Raw genomic sequence first — 27,395 nt, forward strand, 5'->3', positions numbered from 1 at the left:
GCTGGATAATAGGAAATTAAGGGTAAAACCCTCCATGTTCCAAGAGCGAGATTAGAAAAATCCAGAAGCATGTGGATTTGACCTATAAGAACATGAGTCTCTGCTCAATTCTAAGAGATTTGGTTATCCGCTTCCTAAACCTTTATCAGATGAGGCAAAAAAAAAAAAAAAAAAAAAAACCGGAAACATGAAAGGGGAAGGTCCTGCTCAATGTGAATCTCCTGGCATCTGTGAGATTAGGAAAGCAGATGCCCTAATGACGACAAACAGGACATAAAATCAATGACATGTGTCATTCATGCGGATGCCACCTCAATAAACAGGCCAGCTGGAGGTGGCTCTAATGAGGGACCTGACGTCCCCTCCTACCTCCAGATGTCTGAGGCCATCATGTTTCATGTTCTCACACAGTAAGGGACGTCCCCAGGATGATTCTGAGTCATCAAGGCAGAAATTAAATTTAATTAAGGATGTGGGGAAATGAGGATCGCCTTTGAGAAAAGCCTCTGTCAACATAAAGGACAGTACCAGTGCTTAAGGGTGGATGCTGGGCTAGAGGAAAAACCACGTTCATTAGGCTGTCTGGCTCCCCCGTGGTTCAGAGTCACAGTTTCTCTCCATCATGGCATGGGCACTGAGCACTGGCCGGGGCCGGCTGGGGTGGGGGGTGCAGAGGTGGCCCCCCATAGCGGGGTGTCCCTGGAGGCTGAGACTGAGGCCGGCAAATCAGACCCCGTGTCCCACCGTGTCTGCAGAGCCAGGTGTACTTAGCCAGGTTCCAAGGCCTGTCTAAGCCTCGCCGTCTTCTCCGAGCAAAGTGCTTCTGACACCATCTCCCTCGTCAGGTGAATGAGAAAATGCATCTAAAGCACAGAGCCTGTCCCAGAAATTTCCATTACTATTTGTCCTCTTTTCCTAGGGCTGCCGAACCAGGTGGCTTAAAAGAACCGAACTTTCCTCTTCCTACAGTTCTGTAGCCAGGACCTGAAATCAAGGTGTGGGTGGGCCCACACTCCTCCCAGAGGCTCTGGGGGTGATCCTTCCGTGGTTCTCCTGGCCTTGGTGGCTGCTGGCAGTCTTTGCCCCATAAGACGCAACACTGCTGTCTCTGCCTGGATTCACATGGCTTCTCTGTGTCTGGGGGTCTCCTCTTCTTACAAAGACATCAGCTGTTGTCCTACCCTACCCCACAGCAGCCTCACCTTGACTAATTACCTCTGCAAAGACTCTGTTCCCAAAGCCACATTCTGAGGCTCGGGGGTAGATGTGAATTTTGGGGCGGGTAGGACCACTGTTCACCCCAATATTCCCTGGTGTGGTATTCCCTGGTGTGGTTTACTATTTTCTGAGAGGGTCCTGTCAAATATCAAACTCGTTTCCCCACTCCACCCCAATTCCCATCATCCCACAGGCCACGGAGGACCTGAAGCCTGTTGTTAGAAAGTCCTTCATTTGGCTTAGAGCTTCGTCTCTTATTAAAGTGCACATGGGAGCACCTGGGTGGCTCAGTGGTTGAGTGTCTGTCTTTCGCTCAAGGTGTGATCTCAGGGTCCTGGAATCGAGTCCCACATCGGGTTCCCTGCAGGGAACCTGCTTCTTGCTCTGCCTGTGTTTCTGCCTCTCTCTGTGTCTCTCATGAATAAATAAATAAAATCTTAAAAAAAATAAAGTGCACACGGATCAATGAGGATGTTGTTCCTGTTGTTTTAAGTCTTTTCAAATACCAAAGCCCAAGTATGGGTGTGCTCATTCAGGCCTCATCCCAAGTATTACCAATAATGCAGTTCACAAAGCAGATCCCTATCACCTTAGCCCATCCTCCCAGCTTCCTAGAGACGGAGGCAGATCCCATATGATAGATGAGAAAGATCACGTACTGTGAACCGTGACAGTCGACTGCAGAGCGAGGGCCGGAGACTGCTGGAATTCCAGCAGGTGGTGACCAGGTGAGAGGTGGGATCCTTGCTTTACCAGAGAAGCCGTTACCGTGAGCTGGTGACTTTGCTTCTCTGAACCACTGTTATTTCCCCTGTAGAATGGGATGGATCGCATCTTCTTGGAAATGCTGCTGTGAGAGTTAGATTCGACATGTGTGTGTAGTATTGCAAATTGCCCAGTGAGTGCTAGCTTCTCTCTCCATCTAACGGTTATATTATCAGCACCTGGTCTTCCAGTTTTGCTTACTGCCTGCCTTGCATGGTCCCAGGAGGGTTTGCATTTGGGAAGTAGAAAGTGTGCTGGTTAGGGTGTGTGGGAGGGGGATGGACACAATGGTCGTGGGTACCCCCCCCAGGATCCTGGCAGCTTTCTGGGGGAGGTGCCAAGTGGACTTTCTGGAGGGGGTGACTCCACTGCCATCTGGCATTTGCAAACGCATGTCCTGGTCCTGCTGTTTGTAATCACATCTCCCCCAAGCAGGGGAGCTTGCCCATCTGTATTTCCTAATTCTTCCCAGACCAGCCTGATCCAAGGAGATGTAACATGTGGCTGCTCTGTGGGATCTGCCTGGAAAAGAGGGTTTCATAAATAACTTAGAGCCACAGGGTACCTCAGGAAGGGGCTGGCAGAGGAGTTCTGTGTGAATATCTATGGTCGTTCAGAAATAAGCGTGGATCCAACATAGGCTGCACCAAGCTCTCTGCAGCAGAAGAGCGAGAGTGAAAAATCTCATCCCTGATTTTTAGCCCAGCTCTGCAATGGGTTTTCCCATCACTGGACTCCAGAGAAGCATGTCAGGTTGGTCCTTCAAGTCAGACCAGAAGTGCCTTGAAGCAGAGTCCGGCCTTGAGCTCAGGGTGGGGTGGTTCCTGTGTGTTGAGGCTTGAGGGTCACCCATTGAAATGAGCTGGTACCTTATAGCCCAACTCCCTGCAGCTTTCCCCAGGCAATGCTCCATCTGATTGGTACAGTGCCCCTGCGATCATCTTGCAGGATGTAATTCTTCACATAAAATCGATTCCCAGAGGTTTCCATTTGGGTGTAGATCTTCCTGCTGCATTGGGTGGATATAAGCTCAGAGAGCTCATCTTTTACCTTGTCTGGCTGTGCCCTGGACCTGGTTCTAGGTAGTACTAGAATCAACCTGACATACTTGTGACAAATGCAGCTTCCCTGTCCCTTCCATGTCCCTTCACAGAGCCCAGATGTGTATTTTTGAGGAGAGTCACGGATGAGTCAGATTCAGCCCATCCAGGGACCAGCCAGTGGACCGCTCCTTAGAATGGTGGCCACTGGGTTGCTCACCCCCTGCCCAAAACTGGACTGCAAGGGGCCAGGATCTTGAGAGGACCTCCAGGCTTAGAGCCGTAGAAGCTCTTATACAGACAAAGCCACTGCTTGGTGTGAACTCCACAGTGGAGGGTCTCAGGGCTGGAAGTGGGTCTGTTTAAAGTGAATGGAGGAAAGAAAAGAGTATGACAGCAGGAGAAATGAGTACACGCAGCATCAGCTGGAGCTGGGTTTTGTTTTGATCCTTTTTTTGTGATGTGTAGCCAGGCACCATTACTCCTTTGACAATGAGTGCCTGAAAGTTAGACAGGCATGAATGGAAAGATGAATGAAACAAAACAGAGGGGAGACATCTCATGCCTGAACCTTGTGGAGAGAGAAAGAAGGGAGAAGAGAGTAAGAAGGAAGTATTCCGAGCTCCAAGTCACCCTGGGCTCATGGGATGAACTCCCTGACCTTGGCTTAGAAGGAAGAATAAAGCGATCTAGCGTCAATGGCAAATGCCAACAGCTAGATCCAGACAGCTGGGGGATGTTCGAGCCAGGAACCACTATTTCCTTTTCAAAGAAGCTTTTTAATTGTTTTAAATAACGAATGGGACACCTGAAATGGCTCCTCATTTGTCAGGAGAGTCAATGGGGTCACTGCCTGGCTGATTGGATTCTTGAGGCCAGCTGACATACCCAATTAATACAAGGTTGGGAGATCCCCACTTCCCCGGGCATGAGTTCAGTTTAGTTTACCTTTATTTAGTAAAAAGCAGTCATTGCAAGGTCTTAGGTTCTCCCAGAGAGATGTAGCCTTGGCCAATTTAATTACATGCTGCTCTGGAGATACTGTTTTGCAAACCGAAGAGCTCTAACGGAAGACCTTTTATCTGGTTGCTTGGAAACTTGTGCTTTTACTACCTAAAGTATCACCAGGCCCTTCTGGGGAGGCAAGGCAAGCTGCCACAAGCCCTCCTAAGTCATAAATTTCTCAGGAGCCAGGCATAAATGATGCAGCAAGACGATGGAGATTTGGGTGGTAATTGTCCCATTCCAGACAACTTCAGACCGTACAAGGAACGTGGGCCTGTCCAGTCCCCACTTCTGGCTCCAGCCATCTGTTACACAAGCGCACCCTTGTTTGTTTGCATTCCATGGACCAAGTCACCATTCCGTGTGTGAGGATGGCTGCTCCAGAGCAGAAAACCAGAAATCAGGAGCGACTCTGTGACCTTCTGCAACCAAAGGGACACAAAGGCCCAGAGTGCTTAGTCGGGACCCTATGCATCTTTGGCTACAAAGTTAGTCCTCACTGCTGGCCTTATTAATACTATCCCTTGCTCTTTGGCTTATCAATCACACATCCAGGCTGATAAGAAATACAGATGATTCCCAAGCCAGGCTCCACTATGGGCCAGTCTGCTCCTACTGGTTCAGAAGCTGGGGGGGAAGGTCAGTGCTTTGGCCTGCAGCCCCCAGCCCTCCTTGAAGTGTCTATTTAGTTGATGGTGAGGCCTGAAAATGTTTCTGGGTCTACCAGTCAGCGATGGTAAAATCGTACAGGTCCTATTCTAGTGGCCTTGGAGGTGCTCACAAGCTATAGTCAGCCTGGCACAAGGTCATGGCCTGTGCTTTTGGCCACACTGCAGAGGACGCCACACCATGATATCCCGTGAATGTGTGTCTCAGCTCGTCTAGAGAAGATGACATTTCAAAGCAGAAAACTGAGCTAGGGCTAAAGCATGCCTCTCCTCACGTGAATTCCAGAATAATCTGATTGTGCCAAGACATAGCTTCTGCTGACTTTTTCGATCCGAGAATATCTGTGCATGTCTCCTCCATCTTCCCCTTTTTCTAGGCTCTTTTCATCATTCCTTCTGTTCATTTCGCTCCTTTGCTTCATTCATTCATTCATTCACCTGCCATGAGCCAAGCCCTATGCTGTGGGCAGCAGGTCTGTAGCATGGGTAGCAAAACAGAAGTCACCTTCTCTTTCTGTCTCTCCCCCTAGCTGAGCCCTGCCAAGTGGGGACTGGGTTGCCTTATGCAGCGTCTCACTCCGCCAGCACCACAGATAGCATTTTGTCAAGCAGGATCAGCCATTCTGCCCCTGAGTTTTGAACACTCACTGTGCAGTTTCCAGAGCTGCAGAGATGTAGAAGATGCCCCAAGCATGGTGCCCAAACCCAAGTCGCCTAGAGTAGGTGTTAAAAATTAGAGAAAAATAAAAGGAGAAGGTATATGTCATTGTGCTAAGCCTGGGCATATTGGTGGGTGGGATAGTCCCAGAAGGTCTTTAAAAGAAAAAGAAAAAGATTTTATTTATTGATTTACTTATTTGAGAGAGAGAGAGAGAGAAGTTGAGCAATGGGAGGCCCAGGGAGAGAGGGAGAGAAAAAAGTCTCAAGCAGACTCCTACCTGAGTGTAGAGCCTGATGAGGAGCTCAAACCCATGACCCTGAGATCATGACCCATGCTGGAACCAAGAGTTGGATGCTTAACCGACTGAGCCACCAAGGCACCCCCAGGAGACCTTGAACTTGGATGTGCAGATAAGGGAACAGAGTGCTCAGGTGTCATGAGGAAGGAACAGTTACTGCATGAAGGATGGGAACCCCAAGGACTGCTCTTACTGTGGTGGAGGGATGACTGCAGATTTGGGTGGGGGTATCCGGCAATGAAGTACAACCCTTTCCAAATGACTCAGTCCTTCTTGCTCAGCCCTGAAGCCCAGTCTTACTGTGAAGGTTTGTTGAGTGAATACTTACCATGGTGCAGTGTTGTTGGAAAGGGCTCAGGGGGAGGAGGGAGAGCCCAGGAAATAGTTTTCCACCCCCAGCCAGGTGAGTGAATGACCCAGAAGAATCAAGGGCAGGGATGTGTCTAGATACTCCTATTTCAATGAGGCGGGGGCGGGGGGGCGGCGAGGAGGAACAAACAGTGTGGCAGGTTGATGCAGACGAAAGCTCCGGTTAAGAAAAGGACCATTGGCTGGTGAAGAGGTGCCCACCCTCTCGAGAGACAAGGCTGGGAGCAGGACACACTCTCTGCACCATCACTTTCTCTTCTTCTCCGGGCCTTTGGCTCCATTTCTTTCTCTGGTGACTAGTTTATTGCCCTTTAAAAGTTAACATGATGTGAGACGTCACATTTTCCTTGATTGTTTGACATCTAAAAGCTGAAAATTGTTCTCTCTGTAAATCACACATGGATTTTTCTCGTTTCTGTATTGCAGTTGGCCTCAGCCGTGGCCGACAGGCACATTACCACTCAGTCTCGTTTTATTAGGCATCTGAGCCGTGTGCTTTGTTACCCATTGTCGTCTTCTCATTGAAGGCGTCTGGTGTGAAAGCAGAGGCAGCTGCATGAAACTTTAAAGATATCCTATCAGACCGCAGAGACTCTCAACTCAGAGGCTCTGCCATCCAGGGCAAGGCTGATTCACAGGGAGTGTAGGCAGCCTCCTGCCAGGTGAGCCTGCAGAGGCAGGAGTGCTGTGATTCCCTATTCCCTCCTCCAGGCCGACTCCTAATAGAGCATGACAAGCCCAGCAATTCCCAGGGCGAATCTGTGCTTCCCGTTCGTCATGGTTCCCTGAATCGTAGTCCCATTTTTTGTTTTTGTTTTGTTGTTGTTTGTTTTTTTAATGAGCAACACATAAAAAGTGTAGAGCAATACTTGGCATAAAGTAAAAGCTAAATGACGTCGACTACTACTTTTATCATCATTAATCATCACCAGATTATACCTTGATCGTAATCCTTTACAGTTTACTCGTGTGAAAAATATGGATGAGAATGCCAGCCTGCCTTGTAAGTGTAGGAAGTGCATGTGCTTGCTATCAGCGGGGGCTTACTACACATTTATTGAATGGATAATGTAGACTTTAAGCTGTTAAGTTCTGAAAAAAAAATTAAGGCAATTTTTGCTGTTCCTCCAAATGCCTAGTGCTAGTTCTGAGTGCGTATATTGCTCTGCATGGCATTTAGTGGGCATCTCCCTCCTTTGGCCAGCGTGATGGTGTATCAGCTCAGAACCTGCGAGGAGCAGGTGCCAAGAAGGGATAGATGTGCAAGAGGTCTGTTGGGGGAAATCCCTGTAAGGATAAAGGGATGGAAGTAGGAGGTGGTAGGGAGAGCCTTCAGCCCAGGATGCAGGTCTGGCATCTATAAAAGGAGACAGAGGAGGAGGAGTCTCCACCTGTGGCACAATCCCAAGGATGTCTCAGCCTGGACAATGTAGGAGCAGGTCTGACAGTCCTCTAAGAAAGGCCCCACATCCTGTACTGATCACCCCACGTTCAATCGCTGGCTGGGAGCAGCTGGGGGGTGGGTGGGGATGTAGTGGTGGGTTCTGAAGAGCAGCCACTGGGGCCACCAGTTACTGTGCTCCCCATAGCAGGAGATCTGAAGGACATGTTTTCATGGCTACCACAGATGGTCCGTGAGATAGGCTGAAGACATGGAATCGACTGTCTGGTTTTCTTTTTCCCCCTCTTTGGTTTCTGCTGCTCAGTTTAATTGGTAGACAGAGCTCTGGGTCCATTTGCTGAGGCTCCCTCAGGAAGAAGCAGGAGACTGAACATGTCCCAGGGGAGGGCAGGGGTTAGTTAGAGGCAAGACAAGGGGTTATCAGGGATTGGTTGCGAGCACTGTCCAGTAGAACTAGTGCTGAATTCTGGTAGAAGGACCACCAGTGGGGTGCCTGGGTGGCACAGTTGGTTAAGTGTCTGACTCTTTGTTTCTCCTTGGTTCATGGTCTCAGAGTCATTGGATTGAACCCTGTGTTGGGCTCCACACTCAGGGCAGAGTCTGCTTGATATTCTCTCTCCATCTCCCTCTGCCCCTCCTGATCATGCTCTCCCTCCCTTTCTCTCTCAAATAAATAAATCCATCTAAAAAAAAAAAAAAAAGACAGCTAGAACTAACTTCTTCCTAGGAGTGATGGTTTCCCAGGAAAACACTGAACACATTTGGCCACAATATAAGGAAACTGAGGCTAGGAGCTGGAATGATACATCTAATATGCCACCACCACTGCTGCCAGTTGGTCCCTGGCCAGTCTGAGAATTCACCCTTGGTTTTGTGGTTCCTGATCCACTATCTCAAGCACCTTGATGGTCACTGTAGTTTAGTGGAAGGATGATTTACCTAGAAATCTGAGTATCTAGACTGGTATCCTGACTTCCTAATGAACTTGCTGAGTGATTTATTCAATGACATACTAGTGTGGGAACTGTACTCCATGCTATTGGGGATTACCAAGGCATTAGGAGCAGATCCCTGTCCCCGGTGTGCCTGTGATTTTCACCACCAGTATAGCCTATCTATAAATTGATGTTCCACAAAGATCAAGGGTTAGGGGCAATATATGGAAATAAAGGAGATCTCTTTCCTGTTTCCTTGGTGGTTTATCAAGGAATTGATGTATTTCAAAATTTGTTACATATGGTGCAAGTTTGACATCTAAGAGGTCATGCTTGGATTTTTTTTCCTGCATTTTTTATTGTATTTTTTATTGTGATAAAATATATATAATATAAAACTCGCCATTTTAACCATTTTAAGTCTATAGTTCTGTGGCATTAATTACACTTATGTTACTGTGCAACCATTACCACCATCCATTTCCAGAATGTTTCCATTTTCCCAAACTGAAATTGCACCTATTAGACAATAACTTCCCACCCCCTCCTCCTGCTCTGTCCCTAGCAACCACTGTTCTATTTTTCATCTCTATGAATTTGACTACTCCAGGTGCTTTGTATACTTGGAATCTTACAATGTCTGTCTTTTTTGTAACTGGCTTATTTCACTTAGTGTAATCTCTTTTAAGGTTCATCCGTGTTGTAGCAGGTATCTCCGTATTATTCCAGTGTAGTAACTAATGGGTATTTAAAGGTGTGAACCTTTGCTCTGTTGTTGTCATAGATGAGATATGCTGGAAAGATGAGCACTAGGCAGGCCAGGGGGCTGTTGACATCATGGGCTCTGGGATCTCACCACCTGGTATTAAGGTGTTTTTCTGAGTCAGAGCCAGTAGCTAATATTGTGAACTCCAGGCCACTTAGGGAGGGTGGTGAGTGGTGAAGGATGGAGGGGGTGGGGACATTGGAGAAGTTCAATCTAGAAGCCAAGCAGCAGCCCTGCTAGCTCACACCTGGTCATCTCTCAGCATCTGGCTGGGATCCAGCTGCACTAATGACTCTACCATATGCCAGTGTTAGAGAGGCAAGAAGAAGCACAGAGGATGGAGGGTAGATCTTGTGGTGGGAGCAGGAAAACTGCTTGGCTTAGGGCTGGGAGACTGCTCTCTGACTCTCGGGCTCCTCCAAGCTACGCTGTGGCCATGGAGATAGAGAATTCGAGGGCTCCTTGTGAGCAGAGTCATTTCATTTATCCACTTATCCTATTACGTACAAGACATTCACCTTGGTGCTGGAGATTCTCATGATGATGCATGAAACAGACACAGGTACCCCTCACCCAGAGTTCATGGTCTAGTGGGGGTGATGGATGTTTATCTAAGCCACCTGATGAGACTCCAGTGTGATCCCACTGAAAACAGCTCCCCATGGAATACTCTTCCCAGCCCTGGATTGTTTACCACATTCCTCATTACCTGATTTTATATTCTCTCTGTTTACCTGGTCTTCTCTTCCTCCTCTACAAAAAAAGTAGACCCTTAATGAGTGAGGACTTGTTTGATTTATTGACATTTCACAAGCACCTAGATCAAACCCCAGCCCCGTGTAGATGCTGAATAAATACTTACCTAGCCAATCAACAGAAAAACTTGCAATAAACATGTAATTCACATTGTGGTGAGGGACAAGTAGAAGTGCCATGGGGGCCATCCTGAGTGTGCCTGACCTAGTGGAGGGACCAGGGAAGGCTTTTCTGAGGAAGCTACATGAAAACAGAAATCTGAAAGACAAGTAGGTGTTAATAACGTAGACAAAGTGCAGAGAGGGAGAGACACAACCAGAGGAAGCAACAGCCCAAAGGCCCCCCAGTTGGATGACTCCTTGCAAAGTCCAGGGAGCTAGAAAACAGAGAGAACACAGGGCTAAGATAAAGAAAACCAGGCATGTGGATTACCATTTCACTTCCCCCTAAGCTCAGCTGGAGAGTTTAAAGCAGAGGAGAGTGACATTGATCTGTGCTTTCAAACAATGCCATTGACCTAGCAATTCCACTCCTAAGAATATGCCCTCAAAGGATTGACAGCAGGTGTTAAAAAAAAGATAGTTGCACGTGAATGCTCACAGCAGTGCTATTCCCAATAACGAAAAGGTGGGAAACAAGCCAAATACCCACGAGTGGATGAATGGATAAGGAAAATGTGCTCTGCCATCTAGAGGAATATGGCTTAGCCGTGAAAAAAAGTGAAGCACGGCTGGATGCTGCAAGATGGAGCCGCCTCAAAAATATATCACGCTAAGTGAAAGAAGCCAGACACAGAAGGTCACATCTTGTGTGATCCCATTTATATGAAATATTCGGAAGAGGCAAATCCATAGATAGAGAAGGCAGACTGGTAGTTGTCAGGGGCTAGGGTAAAAGGGAAGGAGTGGGGAGTGACTGTTTAGCTCTCTTTGCGTTTGGGAACAATGAAAATGTTTTGGAACCAGGTGGTCATAAAATATTATGAATGTACTAAATACTACTGAAGTGTATGCTTTAAAATAGTGACTTTATTTATTTGAGGGACACCTGGGTGGTTCAGTGGTTGAGCATCTGCCTTTGGCTCAGGTCATGACCCCAGGGTCCTGGGATCAAGTCCTACATCGGGCTCCCCAGAGGGAGCCTGCTTCTCCCTCTGCCTATGTCTCTGCTTCTGCTTCTGTATCTCTCATGAATAAATAAGAGAGGGGGAGGGACATAGAGAATCTCAAATGGACTCTGTGCTGAGCATGGAGCCTGATGCAGGGCTCAGTCTCACAACGCTGAGATCACCACCTGAGCTGAAACTGAGAATCAGCCGCTTAACCAACTGCAACACCCAGGCACCCCTAAAATGGTGACTTTTGTGTTCTATGAATTTCACCTCAATAATAAGAGAAAAAGTTCCAATGGCTTAGTTGTTCAGCATCAAAATGGTGCCCTGAGCTAGCAGACTGTCAGGGAAGCATTTGGTGATGAGGATAACTATGGAGGGAGCAGCCGAGGTATCCCCGTGTGCCAGTTACCTGCACAGCACAAACACTACCCTACTTGAGTCAGTCCGTGGGAGCTTGGAGGCAAAGCACTGAGCGCCCCATGGCCTTGAGTCCCTGACACATGGACGTAGCTGCCATACCCATCACCCTATCTTTGCCGTCAGACAGTGAGGGTGACAAAAGAGCACCTTTGCTCTATCCACAGGTGGCAAAACCAAGTGCCCATCTGGGGTGGATGCAGGCTGTGGTGGCTTCTTTGGCCCCTCGTCTCCAAGAAGATGAAACAATGAGTGGTTTATTTACCCCTCTTTCTAGAAGAAAAGTGAATCCATGAAGACCAAAAGCTTTATGGACTAGAAAACAAGACCTTTGCCCAGAAGACGTGTTTAAAATGACTGAATCACTAGGTTTTCTTCCATCCAGTGATGGGTAGGGCTATGATTAGGCGCCCCCTTGGGCCAGGGTTCCTTTGGGAATAACCATCTTTCAATCTGTAGTGCTGCTGAATAAGGGATGGAGATAATGGCCCAAATCACATAGTATTTATAGCTGAAAACCTTTCATTCACCTTGTGTCTCCCTGCCTCCTCACCCCGACTTTGGGGGGTAGGCACCCCCACTCCCCACCCCTCAGTCTACTACGAGGCCACTGGAGCCCTTTGATAAAAGGTGATTTACTGAAGGATACTCAGCTGGTGAGCGATCTGAGGCCACTTGGCATTATCCTCATTCTTAAATGTACATCCCGCTTTCTGCCATCAGGCCTTGTGGTTTCTTTTGCCCAGAGGAGCTCCGAGCAGCGTGGTGATCCCCATCCATGCTCCCGCCGCCAGAGTGGAGGATCCTGGATGGGCTGATAGCTGGAGCGCTGTCTGGGCTCTTGAGGTTGATGAAAAATTTTCCATTATCTTGCAATCAGCACTGGGTCAAGTTCTGAGTCAGACTGTCCTTTGCAGGACGGGGGGCGTGGGAGGGGGAAATCATTCCTTGGGGAGAACCTCAGAACACAGAGACAAAGATAAAACTGACAAAATATGTCATTACCAGATTAAAAAATAGCCCGTTTGTGGTTGACCTGCTTTTAAAAGTTTGTGGCTGTGGGGGAATATTGCTTTTTATTGTGATTTTATTTGAAAGGAAGGCTCCCCAGCCCTGGCTGGCCCAGCTCCTCAGAGACCCTGGGCACAGTTGTGTGTGTCTGGAGGTGGGTACCCCAGCCAGGCTGACCTGATTCCCCACACCAGACAGGTGATCCTGTGTGGCAAAGCTGCAGAACTTCGTACCTGAAGCCCTGCTCCCACCCTCCGCAGTTACTCATTTTTCTCTTCTATTTCTGGGCTACAAATTGCACACGTATAATCCAACTTCCACAGGATGCAGGATCAGATCCCAAACTCGTGGGCTGGGAACACCAGGGGCTGGTAACGTGCCCTTCTGAATCCCCTGAGCTTATGTCTGCCCCGTCCCCTGCTCACCCTGTCCAGCCCCAGCTGTCCATGGGCCACCTCACTGGTGGGGCCACTTGGGCTCTTCTTATTGTGAGAGGCAGACCCTGGGGCTTCCTCGGGGGCAGGAGGGGTGGGCATTGAAAGGGCACACGTGGGCTGGCAAGCTCTCACGCTCCCTAATGACGCCGTGCCTGTAGCCACCCCTGTGGTTTATCCACCGGGGGCGTCCACTTCAGTTATGGTTACGGATGAACCAAGGGAGAGGATGAGCTGTAGAAATCTCCCTTTGCCCTGGGCAAGCACAGAAGAGCTTTGCCTCTGTTCCCAGCACGGCTTCAGGGCTCTGGAGGTCCAGGGTTTGAAAACCCAAGGGGGCAGAGCAGGGCACCCCAACCCTGAACTGATTTCTATGAGTCCCAGTTTCCGAGACCCAACTTGGTCTCCCACCTCCCCGTCCTGACAGCCACCAGAGGAACTCCCTGAGCCAGAAGATACCTGCATGGACTCAGAGAAAGGCCAGAAGACAGAAGGCAAAGGGTAGCTAGTGACTCTGGGGTCCCCCACTGGACTCTAATTTGAGGGTACAATATTTGAGGGTATACAGCACAATAGCACCACACCCGAAGGAGATCAGGTGATGAATCCACATGAAATTGGATAAATCTTTAGCAGGGGAGCCGGGGGAGGGCAGTCAGACAGAAGCAATGGGAGCAAGCCATGTGTTGTCACATTGCCTGGCGACCTCGAAGCTCTGGCAGGTAGGCCCTGAGAACGTGCCAAGGCATGAGCGGGTGAACTGGGCCTGCCTTGCTGGACTGGGCACTGGCCTTCAGCCTCCTGTTCTGGAAAAATCCACTAAACCCCAGCTCAAAAGTCACAACCCCATGCAGCCCTCACTGACTCCCGTGAGCCACACTGGCCGTTCCCTTGAGCAGAACACTCCCGTTCCTGCACATCCCCAGTTCTGAGAGGACACTCTGGTGCAGAGTGAGCGAGGAAGACACGGGTGAGTGAATTTCCTTTTATTCAAATAAAAAAATGATGTGGTAGTGATAAGGGCGGGTTTGCAGGAGGCTCAGAAACCTCTTAATTATTTCTGATTCTCCCAGGCGGTATTTCCCCAAACGAGTGCCACAAAGCACAGGTTCTGCGAGATGTAACAGGTGTCACCTAATAAAAGGGTCCTGTTGTCAAATAATGTTCGGAAAACGGAGCCCGTGCAGGTTTCTTTACCGTGGGGAATTATTCCAGCCTTTAAAACATTAATCCGGATTCTGAATCTTCTAGAGAAGAATATTCAAGGTTTCCAAAACTCGTTAGGTTGTGCCAGATGAAATTGCTATTTTATAGTTAAAAAAAAAAAAAAAGACAGTGGTTAAGTAGGAGTAATTTTATAGAATTCGCCCCAATATTTGGCCATTGGATCTTTTAAAGTTGTTAACTGGTGTTCCACGAACACAATTCAGGAAATGAGGATCTAGGATGTTGGCTTTCCTTTGAGGTGAGGGAGGAGATGAAGGTGCAGGATTCATGGAGGAGTCTAAAACCCAGAGAAAGCCTTTTCACAGTGCCCGTCCCTAAACTCCTGTCCCAGGAGAGTCTGCTGTGCCTTTGAGGTTGTGGGTGGAGTGCGTCTTAGAAAAAAAAAAAAAAAAGAATTCATCAGATAGGACCTGGAATGGTTCAGCAAATTCAATCTGTGTGCATGGAGCGCCAGGGCCATGGGGAACGGATCAGTCCTAAAGATAGATGTAAAAGCTCCAACGGAAGGAAGATAGTTCGAGAGAAGAAGATTCTAGAAGTGCATATTGACAAAGGCATGAAAGATGGCCAGAAGATATCATTCCATGGTGAGGGAAACCAAGAACCAGGACTGGAATCAGGATATATTATCATTGTTTTAGATCAGAAGGACCGTGCTGTTTTTACTCCACGAGGAGAAGATCTCTTCACGTGTATGGATATACAGCTGGTTGAAGCCCTGTGTGGCTTTCAAAAGCCAATATCTACTCTTGACAACCAAACCATCGTCATCACCTCTCATCCAGGTCAGATTGTCAAGCATGGGGATATCAAGTGTGTGCTAAATGAAGGCATGCCAATTTATCATAGACCATATGAGAAGGGTCGCCTAATCATCGAATTTAAGGTAAACCCCCTGAGAATGGCTTTCTCTCTCCTGATAAACGTTCTTTGCTGGAAAAACTCCTACCTGAGAGGAAGGAAGTAGAAGAGACTGATGAAATGGACCAGGTAGAACTGGTGGACTTTGATCCCAATCAGGAAAGATGGCGCCATTACAATGGGGAAGCCTATGAGGATGTTGAACATCATCCTAGGGCTGGTGTTCAGTGTCAGACCTCTTAATGGGGCCAGTGAATGACACTGCTGCTGGCATTTTATATGCAGTAGTGGATGAGTGAAGGACAATAATCAAAGCTCACTACTTGCTATTGTTTTTGTTTTAATGTTCAACTATAGTAGTGTTTTAAAAGTTAAAGGAAGAATAAACTCAAATATAAAAGCTCTGGAGTGCGTCTTAGAGAATTCTCTCCGTGGAGACTCAGGTAGGAGATTCAGGTATGAATCCATAGCAGCCACCGGAAAGCCACAGCCTATGGAGGGAACCCCTAGAAAGGCCGAAAGCATCTCTGCTGGAGTCAGGGCTTGTTTCCACATCCCAGACAAGTCACAGTCTAGCTGGGCCCTAAAAATGAGAAGAGCCACAGTGAACAACAATGAGCACAAATGATCACCAGTGGGACGCATGTGAGGCTGGCACTTCCTGGGCATTCTGGGTTTCTGTCTGTCGTTGAAGAAGGGGTTGTGTTTGATGAAGATAGTGGGAAGGACTGTGGCAGACCTGAGGGAGCAAGGTCGCGGCAGCGCACACCACTCTTCTGGGGAAACCCCAACAGCACATCCACAGACCCTGGGGTCCTTATTGAAAGGCCAGGCTTTGCCAACTCGTATCTCTGGAATATCCCAGACTCTTAAGGCTGGATCTACATCTGCTGTCCACTCCCATTCACAGTTTGCCCCAGAGTGGAGATCTGGTCCTAGATTCTCCGCAGATTCCCTGTACTCTTCCCTTCTCATTGTGGACATAGCATGGCCCAGCCTTCTCGCTTTGTCCTCACCCTTCATTGCCTGTTGATCTGAGCACCGCACTGCACTTGGAAGGACCTTCCAATGAGCCAACAAACATAATCCCTCTTCCCTGGGGATGGATGGCGACGGCTGTGAATTCTGGACCAAACCCACACTCGGATGTTAGACAGATGGAGAAGGGCGGATGGCTGGGGCTTCACGGACATGGGTGGAGAGTCTTGTCTGCCCTGGAGCAAGTTCCTACCCTATCTGCTTTCTTGTCCTTAAAATGCAGACACTGACAGTGTGTTTCTCCACCCTGTGGTCGTTGGAAGGATTGTGTCTGAAAATGTGATATAAAGTAGCTTAAAAATAATGCTCAAGAGACATCACCATGCCCTTCCATTATTGCTGAGGTCTGGTGTGGTGTTTCACCTCCGCTCCTGAGAGGCTTTAGCAGAAAAGTTGGGAGGCCTGGGCTAGAGCTTGGTTAACATGTTTTTATTTTCCTTCATTTAGTTGACTGTGCCTGGGGCATGCACTCTACAGTTTGCATTGTGTCATAGATTATGTCAGTAGTGAGTACTGGGAAACAGGTGACACATAATGGCTATTGATGGGACAGCTGTGTGACAAAGGGGCATTGAAGGGGATCCAAGCAGAAGGAATAGTCAAGTAAGTTGAACGGGTGCCTTTGCCAGAACATCATTCTCTGGGGGTTTCGCTGGTGGAGAGGTTAGAAGGCAGATCGCGGAGTGACCCTGTGGCCCAGGAGGTGGCGTGAGTTGACAGCCTCCGAGGGAGATCATTGATTTGAGTTGCCTGTGGAGGTGGTTCTGACACAGCTGTGGGGTTTGGGGGCATTGGGGGGGGGCTGTGTCGCTGGCTTCTGCCATCATGAACATCCGATCTCAGTCAAAATGAAAGGATGCATCTTGCAGCGATCCTGTCAACCCCACTGACATCTCAAGGCATTTAAAAAAATTGTTTCCAACAGAGGGTAAAGTTTATGCCAAATCAGTCACGTCCTCACATTCAGCACAACTGAGAGTACAGTGCGTGGGCTGTAGGCAGCCGGGGTTAGAGACGGAGCCACTCAGTGGCCGCAGGGGAGCTCAGGGGCCCACGGGGGAGCCACAGCTGCGTTTCTGTCTTACGGCCCAGGGCTTGACTTCATAAACGGGAGGAAGCAACAGGCTCAGACGTCTTCGACACACTCTTTGCAGGATGGAGACTGTTTTCTAAGCAGCATATGCTAAAATGCGCTCCACAAAAATCCATGTATCCTGGGATCTGCGGAAAGAAAAGTGAAAAAGGATTCCGTGGCCAAATTTGGGCAAATGCATACTCTGTACTTCTGGCAGATTCATAAAATACACACACCGTTTAGATGTCTGCTTCCATAGCCACAGGTTTATATGCACATACACGTGCACACATAAACACACATGCGTGCATATACAGAGATGTATGTGTGTATATATACGTACGCATATACATATAGATATATATGGGGGTGTAGGTATTTAGGGTCAAGCGTATTTGACGGGCACTTCTGTGAAATGCTTGTAAACGTGCACCAGACCTTGCACTCCCCAGAATTCACTTTGGGAAAGCTATCCTAACTCATTCTCTGTGGGTTGTAGGTGAGCCAGACTACTTCTACTAGAATCATAGGCAGAGTCGAGCTTATTTGAAAATATGGCCCCTACTGGACATGACCTTAAAGCCCCCCCGCCCCAAGTGGCGTTCCAGAAGGAAAAGCCCATCAAAGTCAGGCAGGTAAATAAATGTGGGACTGGGCCAGATATAAGCGTTTGGGGAGTGGCAGCTGGTTCAAGGACTAGAGAGGACACGCGTTACCTAAAGGCGTTCGGCATCTTAAGCCCGTAAATCGCCTTGTCGACCAAGCTGAACTCTGCTGTGAACCCAGAGATTCACGGAGAGGGGGACTGTGGCCTTCCCCCCGCCCCACTCCAGCTGCCACGGGAAGTTTCAGGATCATACAGGTTTAGAGCTGGGGGGAGACGTCAAATATCCAAACTTTCTGTATCGGTATCGACGCCCCTGAGATTCTGTTTTCTGCCTCTGCCAAAATATTGCTGGTATGGAAAGCCCTGAATCCCAGGGCCACGTGGGTCTGTACGGATAACTCTAATCACGACGGGGTGTCTCCTTGCCCAAAGCCGAGAGCCGGCCACCTCCGTCTTCTCCTTTTCGTAGATGCCGTGTCCGAGCTAAGTGTCTTCCCTCATCGTCCACCCTTTGTGATTCCTGTATCGTGCGTCCGTTGAGCAGACCGTGTTTTTTCCCAGTTTTTCCTTCTGGGTCCCCACTGCAGCTGCTGATGCTCCCCCTGAATGGATAGCAGCAAAGGCCAGGCCCTGTGGCTTAGCTCCCCACCGCAGGGCTGCGTGAATTCGTTCGTTAGCTGATGCCTACTGGATGTAGTCACTTGGCCAGTCGTGAACGCAGTTACCCGCACCGTGATGCATTATTTTATCTTGCTCCTATGGTACCGTGAGAACCACAAGACGTGATGAAATCCAGACGCATTATGGATTTCTATCCTTTGCGTTCTCCCACTCTCCCAGTTACAATTCCGTCAAAAAAGCGTTTTGTGCTTTGTTTGAGACGAATTGTTCATGAGTCCATGCTCTTGATTTCTCTTGATTACCATTCCCGTTTGGTTGGTTGGTTGGTTTAGAGATTCGTGAACCTCGTAATAATCCATTTTTTGGATTTTTTGTTCTTGGAGGGACACTAACAATTTCTTTGGTCGCTGTCTGCCACATCCCCCCCACCCCACCTCCCGCCCTTTCTCCATCAGCTAATTCTTAGCTCCCTGCTGCTCAGGGAGCGCTCACGTCTGTCTCGAATCTCCCTCGTAAGAAAACCAGGAGGTCAGGTGCCAGGCACAAGAGCAGATCCTCCGTGGCGTGACTCAGGAGGGCAGCCTGCGTGTGGGGCCTCATGCTGAGGCTGGTGGGGAGGACTCTCCCAGCACCTGCTGATTATCTCGGGAGTGTCTTGGATCAAATCTGACGTTAATTAAAAGAAGGCCCCGGGCTTTGAGCACCTTGCTGGCTGAGTTACATATTTTATTAGTTTTTGACATTTACGCTGGACTTTAAATTGGCCAAATGTTTCACAGTGATTTATGAGGTCATCCCCACCGCCGCTTTGCTGGGTGGCACCCCGGAGAGCTGGCTGGCCGTCACTGACCTGGTGCTGGTGTGGAAGGAGACCCAGGGCTGTCCCCCAGCTCTTCTGCTCACTGCTTTTGTGTGCTAATTTTATATATTTTTTAATTTTTTAAATTTGTTTTTATTGAAGTTCTGTTTGCCAGCATATAACACCCAGTGCTCATCCCATCAAGTGCCCACCTCAGTCCCCATCACCCAGTCACCCCAACCCCTTGCCCCCCTCCCCTTCCGCAACCCTTTGTTCATTTCCCAGAGTTAGAAGGCTCTTGTGGTTTGTCTCCCTCTCTAATTTTTCCCACTTAGTTCCCCTCCTTTCCCCTATAATCCCTTTCACTGTTTCTTATATTCCCCGTATGAGTGAAACCATATGGGGATGATTGTCTTTCTCCTATCGAGTGACTCGTGTGCTAATTTTAAAGACACCTTTGTTCATTCCGATCGGCTCAAGATAACCTTCCTTCTTGCTTCTCCAGAAGAATCCAGAGCCCACGTCCCTCACCCCTTTGCCATCTGACTTTCGTCCGACTCTATTAACGCGTTACTTGCAAAGATTTCCTTGAACTTGTTTTCAGATTCCCCGACCTTTCTCATTTCTTATCCGTGACCTCAGCAGCCACTTGAAACCTGTACTCGCCCCACGGCCCGCCCCGGTTCTTTCTCCCCACTCAGGGCTGCTGTTGGTGTGCGGCCCGAGCCTGACTTTCCTGATCAGAGAGACCAGCACTGAGTCTCCGTGTGGCCGACTGGCCTTGGGTTGTGCGGATGCAGGGTGGGCTTTGCGAAAGGGGGGGTCCAGTGTCTGAGCATTCAGACAACTGATTCACACTTTTGTTTCCCCGCATTGAGGCCATCTCTCCAGTGCGCTCCCATTCACGCATGTGTGGGAATTTGTGTGTGTGTGTGCACACTCACATCTACACAGGCTGCCGTTTACTCCTACCATCGCTGCATGCCTGTGTGTTTGAGCTCACACCTGCTCACACCACGTTGGACCCCTGTGGGTGTTAGCTCATACCTGCTCACACCATCCCTACATCCCTGTGTGCGTGTGAGCTCACACCTGCTTGCACTATTGCTGAATCTCTTTGGGTGTGGGTCGTATCTGCTCATACCATCGTCGCATCTCTGTGTGGGTATGAGCTCACACCTGCTCACACCATCGTTGAATCCTTGTGGGCATGACCTCACACCTTCTCACACCATTGTTGGACCCCTGTGGGTGTTAGCTCACACCTGCTCACACCATCTCTACATCCCTGTGTGTGAGCTCACACCAGCTTGCACTCTTGCTGAATCTCTTTGGATGTGGGTCATATCTGCTCACACCATCACTGTGTCCCTGTGGGCGTGAGCTCACACCTGCTTGCACCGTCACTGATTCCCTGTGGGTGTGAGCTCACACATGCTCGCACTGTCACTGAATCCCTGTGGGTGTGCATCATACCTCTTCATACCATCACTGCATCCCTGTGTGGGCATGAGCTCACACCTGCTCGGACCGTCACTGAGTCCCTGTGGGCATGAGCTCACACCTGCTCGCACCATCACTGCATCCCTGTGTGGGCATGAGTCACAGCTGTTCGCACTGTCGCTGCACCCCTATGTGTGTGAGTTGGCGTGTTCCCTGGAGAGAAACCTCTCTGAGGTTTCTACGTTGTGCTCCTGGCAGATGTCACCCAGGCTGCTGCCCATCACGCCTTGCGCTTCCGCTTAGGAAGCGGCTGTAAGAGGGACGCGTTTTCTGCCCCGGAGTAGTGTTGTAGTCCGGAAGTCGATGGCTCCTACCTTCATGATTCCTACACTCTTCTCTTTTCCTCCCCAACCGTCCCTCATCCTCCGTGTCCTCTTGCCAAGTCAAAGCAATAACCTTGTTAGATTTGCTGGGCAGGCTGTTGGGGAAACACTTGCACAACCACAGAGGCGCTCTCTCTAGGATGTTGATGCATCTCACACCCCCCCCACAGGAAGGACAGAGGTGCAACCAGGCTCCAGGCTTCAGGGATAAGTGAAAAATAGACACAGACACCTCCAGGGGCCAGTCTGCTTCATCTGTCCCTGCTTGTCTTCACATGCCGGCGACACCGTCTCCTGCAGGCCGGCTTCTTCTCTGAGACACAGAGGAAGCATAATGACAGCTCCTGACCTCCCCGTCCTGCGGCTGCCGGTTCCTCTTCTCTTGCGCTGCAGGAAAAAGCCCAGCTCTGATCGGGCCCACTTGACCCGGTGCCCGGTCGGCCACGGCCCGGAGGACGGGTTCGCACGCGGTGGCGTGACCACCGGGGGCCCACTCCGAGGAGCCCGCAAGCCACGGCTGGGCACACGGCGATCGTAGAGCTGGGGTGGGGAAGGCAGGCTGTTCATTTCCCCCTCTGTGAACATTCCTGTGACATGCCGCTGCTCCCTCTAAGAAAAATACCACCCGCCCCCGCCGCCGCCACCTTCATAGCAGCATCGTATTATAGACGAGCTGCCATCGGAGGAACAAAACACAGCAGTGTGGTCTGAGACGTCAACATCTGCTTCTTGCCTGGCTCTTAGAAATACTTCGGTGGGAGTCAGGTACGGAGTGTGATAAATGAACCTGTGCCTGAGGTTATTCATCATCCCGAAAGAACTGCCAGAGTCTAATTTCATCCGCAAGTCCTTCAAGGGTGTTTAGAAAGTTCTTTTCCTCCCAATTTCTTGAGGCCCTCCAGTCCACATGAGTCGCAAAACCATGAATCAGTGCCTCTCACACCTCCAAGTGTCCTGCATACAAGAGCTCGCTGTACCCCCTGCGTGGCCTGCGGGACAGTTGTGCCTCCAAGGCAGCTGGACCCGGGCTGCCTGTCCCTTTAGCAAGACAGCTCCTCGGCCCTATGAGGACTGAGGCTGCAGGGGCTCTTCACGTGGAACCCGGGGAGGATGAGGAGGGCAGCCACCACCTGTGTCCCCAGGGCTGCGAGATGCTCTGGGCGAGGTAATTGCCAGGGAGCTCAGGGTGGGTGATAGCCAACCCCCTGCTCCCCTGGCTTTGCCTGACCCTGAGAATTCCCAGTGTTTTTGTGGAGAAGAGCCTCCTTTTCACAAAGCCTGTGAGATGCTGGGCTGACAGCTGCAGGCACTTCCAGGGAGGCAGGCATCCGGCTGAGTTCCTGCTACCACTTCCTTCCAGTGGTTTGTGGCACCCAGAGACAGGGATGGTGCCCCAGGGTGGCTTCAGCCATGCTCTCCCCTCTCCTGGAACTCCATCCCACACGAAAGCAGTTTTCCCAGAACTGGGAGATCGGTGGGAGCCTTCAGAGTGCAGCGTGGCCTCCTCCGTGACTGGGGTCAGGGCAGCACCTAGCAGAGTTTCCTTCGGCAGCCCCGGCTTCGGTAAGCCCACTCACCACAGGACTTGCTCGTGTTGGAAAATACCTCTGCGCTGGTCACACTGCTGACCTCCTGGTGTGCACTGTCCTGCCTCTTCAAGGCTGTAGGGCTTCTTAGGTTTTCAGAGCTCCCGAAACCCCCAGAAGGATTTGTTTGTAAATTACAGAACAGGACCTTATGCACTTAAATAGTGTGAATTTGTCAGATCTGAGCAACCAGATGCTTCCCTGCACACCAAACCTTTGGAAGTGGGGAGAGGAAGCTCAGGGACCACAGTGCTTTTCTGGCCCCTCTCCCACCCCTGGTCTGACCCCACTGCTGCACCTGGTCTGGCCCCACTACCCCACCTGGTCTTACCCCTCTGCCACCCATGGTCTGACCCCACTATCGCAGCTAGTCTGGCCCCTCTAGCACCCCTGCTATGACCCCACTACCATACCTGGTCTAGCCCCACTACAGCACCTGGTCTGACCCTACTACCACACCTGGTTCATCACTGGGCCTGCAAGTTAATCCTTTAGCTGGAGGGCAACCCCCGCTGTACCTGTAGCAGTTGCATGACGCGGGGAGCTGGCTAGGGGCCTGAGTCCGGCATAAAGGAGGGTTCGCCGGCTGGAATAGGTCAGCAGTTTCTGTACCAGCAAAGGCTTTCTCTCCCTTTTTTTCCATGGGAACACAGGGATCTGCTCTTTGTCTGGTTGCTGAAAACTGAAGCAAATTGGAATTGACTCTTGGATGTGGGTATTAAACAAGATGCCTTCACTTGCTGTTTAAAGATGTGGCTGTGTCATCTGTCCTCATTCCTGCCAACCAGGAGACACCACCTTCCCTGCTGTCTGCTGGGGTGGGTGGTGGCAGGGGCCACAGGACAACAGTTTCTCTGGGTCCTTCACCAGAGACAATAGAATATGCCAAAAAAAGCAAACTTGCAAACATTAATTATGGGGTGCTTCTTTTAATTAGAGGGTGATCCCAGTTGGAGTATTTTCAATTATCAAAATCTCTTAATAAACTCTTGAGACATGACTACAGACACTGATAGGAATGTGAGTTAAATTAAACTCTTCTGGAACACCTGTGTTTCTCGTCTTTCCCAACACTTTACCCACTACCAATAGTAAGGCTAGTAATCCATATTAGAAAGTGTATCGAACTACTTGAAAAAAAAATGACACTAAGTAGGTCATTTTTATCCTTCATAGGGTATAGCAGGGATTCTGGGGCAATACCTGGCTAGTTGTGTCAACATCTTGTTTACTAAACGTGTAATATGATCAGAGATCCCACCTTCCTGGTTTCCCTTCCTGCTGGTAATCTGTTTGTGGCCAAAGACAGGCCAAGTGGAGGAATCAGCATATTGTGGGCCAGTCTCCCTGCCCCCCCCCCCCAGAAGGCTCAGCCAAGCTGTGGGTTCAGCATCGAAATAAAGACAGCAGGTGTGGTTGTGCCAGAAGGGCCAACCCTCTCGACAGCCAAAACCAAGTCCTTATGGCCCGACAGCTCCTAGTATGATGCAACACTGCTGCCTCACCTAGCATGTTGCCCGTCTCCCAGCCCAGTGACAGTGCCCAGATGTGCAAGAGTGAGGAGGAATCAAAACTGAGCTTGCGGGATCCCTGGGTGGCGCAGCGGTTTGGCGCCTGCCTTTGGCCCAGGGCGAGATCCTGGAGACCCGGGATCGAATCCCACGTCAGGCTCCCGGTGCATGGAGCCTGCTTCTCCCTCTGCCTCTCTCTCTCTCTCTCTCTCTCTCTCTCTCTGTGTGACTATCATAAATAAATAAAATAAAAAAAAAAAACTGAGCTTGCCCAGCAGCCCTTGAGGCTCCCAATGTCTCTAGGGGTGGGCATGCCCCCTGCCTCATGGCCCCCCATTACCAACATGGTCCCCTCCAGCCACAGATGCTCCAGGTGGTTATATTTCTATTTTTATAAAGATTTATTTATTTATTTTTGAGAGAGAAAGAGAGACAGAGAGAATCTCCAAGCAGACTCCCTGCTGAGCATGGAGCCAGACTCAGGGCTCGATCCCACAACCCTGAGATCATGACCTGAGCTGAAATCAAGAGTCAGACACTTTAGTGACCCCAGTGCCCCTCTCTATGTTTCAGTAAGTTACCCGGGAGGGCCTGGGAACATGTTCAGTGGCTGCTCAACCTCACTCCTAGGACTGAGCCCATATTTAATGATGAAGCATCGTTGGCCAGAAGCGTCATCACAAGGCCAACCTCCTCATTCCTTTCAACCCGGCCCACACTCAGCACCCACAGTCATCCCAGCCTGGGGAGCAGCTCAGTAGCTGCAAACACCTGTCTTCTCCCAGAGAGGAAGATTCTCAAGGTCCTTTCAATGAGAGAGTCAGACATTTCAAAACCCTCTTCCTTCGAGGTAATTTCTCCCACTTGCCTAAGTCCCTCTGGCTGCAATTTGAGAGTCATCCTCCTCTTGTTTTGTCCTTGGTGGAGTTGAAAATGAAGTAAGCCATCCTCTTTCACATCACTTTTCCACCTTTGGAATTGGTGATGGTGGTGGTGGTGGTAGTGGCGGCAGCTATGCTTTTGGGTTTTTTCTTTTAAGATTTTATTTTTAAGTAATCTCTACACCCAGCTTGGGGCTCGAACTTGCAACCCTGAGATCAATAGTCACACGCTCCACTGACTGAACCAGTCGCCCCCGCAGCCAGTTTTCATATTAAGCCCCGACAGGCTGTGAGCTGCTGTCTCGATTTTCATACTTCGTAAGTCAAGGAGAAAAAGTCATAACCTCACCCTTCATTTCCTGCGTGGCCATTGTGCTGACCTTCTCTAGACAGCTTCTGGCTGTGATGTCCGGAACGCATAGCTTGAGTGCTTCAACTGGAGATCTAGCGGGAGCGTTGAGTGGCGAGTAACCAGGAGACCCCTGTGGTCCCCCTCAGAACAGCCCTGAGATGCAAGAAGTAACAGCACAGACATTGGATACAGAGCTGTGGCTTCCCAGCATCACAGAAGCGCAAAGACTGAGGTTTTAGGTCCCTGTGAGGCTGGTGGCAGCCCCCAGCTTGAGAGCCACTGAAAGGGCATGTAATCACGTGCTGTTTTGGAGGCTGGCAGGGTCTCCTGCAGAAGACCTGTGAACTAGCCCACCCCTTGCCCTTAAAAATGAAGAAATGGTTATCCCTTGATGGAAAAGGAAAACATTGGTTTCTATGGTCTGAATGTTTGTATCCCCCCAAAGTTCATACGTTGAAATCCTAACCTGCAACATGATGGTATCAGGAGGTGCTTAGGTCACGAGGGTGGAACTCAGGGATTAGTGTCTTATTACAGAGGCTCAGGAAAGGTCCCTGTCCCTCTCACCACGTGAGGACAGGTCTTTACAGAGGCTCAGGAAAGGTCCCTGTCCCTCTGACCACGTGAGGACAGGTCTGTGAACGGGGAAGCAGGCTCTCACCAGACACCCAGTCTGCCAGCATCCTGGTCTCGGGCTTCCCAGCCTCCAGAACCGTGAGAAAGAGATCCATGTGACGTACTGGCCGTCCCGTTGATGGTATTTTGTGATGGCAGCCCAAATGGACCAAGACACTCATTTTTAACTGTTCACTTTCCTACCACCTACTTAAACTCTTACAGTGTTCCAGAATAGTTTAAAACTGATGAAAAGTACCTCTTGATGGGAGGCCAGTGGTTCCCCAGAGGACATTAGGCAATGTCCAGAGGCATTTTTGATAAGCACACCTCGAGGGGAGGGGGTGTGAGCAGCACCTGGTGTGCAGAGGCCAGGGATGTCCTCAATATCTCCCTAGGTACAGCCTCTTACAACACAACATCAGTAATGAGAAAGCCCGCTCTATGCACATCATCCCAAATGCAAAGCCTCATTATCTTTCTTTCATTTTTACAAGAACCTTAAACAATAGACCAGGACTTGAGCCATAGCCTCTTTGTTCTTCCCTTTCTCTGCGGGTGACAAGGAGGGATGGAGATTCAGGAGGGTGGGGGAGCTGGAGAAGCAGACACCCCTGCCCCCCCCACTCACCCCTCCCTCCCCCCCCCTGCCGAAGAGTGGAGGGGGCGGGCTGGTCCTCGGACTCTGGCTCGCCCTGTTTCCACCAGACTCACAACTGCAGGGCTGGCATTCATCTCTCTCTTTGCACCCGAGTTAATAGCAGTAGCTGTGAAAAGAGGCAATGGCTTACTGATAATATTCCAGTCACTTTGGTTTCTTGTCTTAATTACCTTCCTAATTTGCACTTTTGGTGGAACACCTGGGGTGTGAGCTCCCGTCGGCAATTTTTTCCTCTGCTCCTTTTCCACCCAGCGGGTTCTTTCTACCATCTGTTGATCTTAAGTATCTGCCTTAATTCTCTTATTTATGTTCTTTCTGCGTGTGTAATTTGTCTTGGTCTCTCATTAGTTTCTCTCCTGGGTATTAGTCTACCTTCAGACAAGGTAGCAACTGCATTCCCTTTCTCCATCACCTCTCCTTCCCCTTGCTGGGGGAACACTGCTTTGGCCACTTCCCAGGATAGCTTGTGCTTTTGGGGCCAGGGGCTGTGTTTCCCTCCCCTAGGGCAGAGCAGAGAGGAGGGACCCCCTCGTTTTGCAAATCATCACAGAAGGTTCCCTCACTGTTAGCCCAGGTCAGGGTGGGGAAAGAGGGACTATGCATTCACTTTGCTCCAAACCTCTTTGGGTACAGATTCAGATGCCAGCTCTTGCCCCCCCACCCCCACACCTGGGAAAAAGCCATAAGCGCAGGTGGGCAAATGGGTGGGGGTGGGGGGGAGCAGGGCACTGAGGTTCAAGGCCTGGCTCTGCTTCTCAGGGCTTGTGTCCCTTTGGGCAGATGCTTTTTCTCCTGCCGTAACTGGGTACTCACCTGCCCACCCTCCCAGAGCTATTATGAGCATTTATGCAAGTCAGCACGCTGGGACTTATACTA

At 49.8% G+C, this 27,395-nt stretch overlaps 1 protein-coding gene and 1 pseudogene across 14 annotated transcripts in view; both read left to right on the plus strand.

The window, feature by feature from the left end:
* SLC39A11 (solute carrier family 39 member 11) overlaps positions 1–27,395 on the plus strand; it is a 403,217-nt gene that overhangs the window by 308,813 nt on the left and 67,009 nt on the right. The window lies entirely within an intron of this gene.
* On the plus strand, positions 13,541–15,190 carry LOC119873385 (annotated as a pseudogene).

Source organism: Canis lupus, chromosome 9 (assembly GCF_011100685.1).
Source record: "Canis lupus familiaris isolate Mischka breed German Shepherd chromosome 9, alternate assembly UU_Cfam_GSD_1.0, whole genome shotgun sequence".
Taxonomy (NCBI): Eukaryota; Metazoa; Chordata; class Mammalia; order Carnivora; family Canidae; genus Canis; species Canis lupus.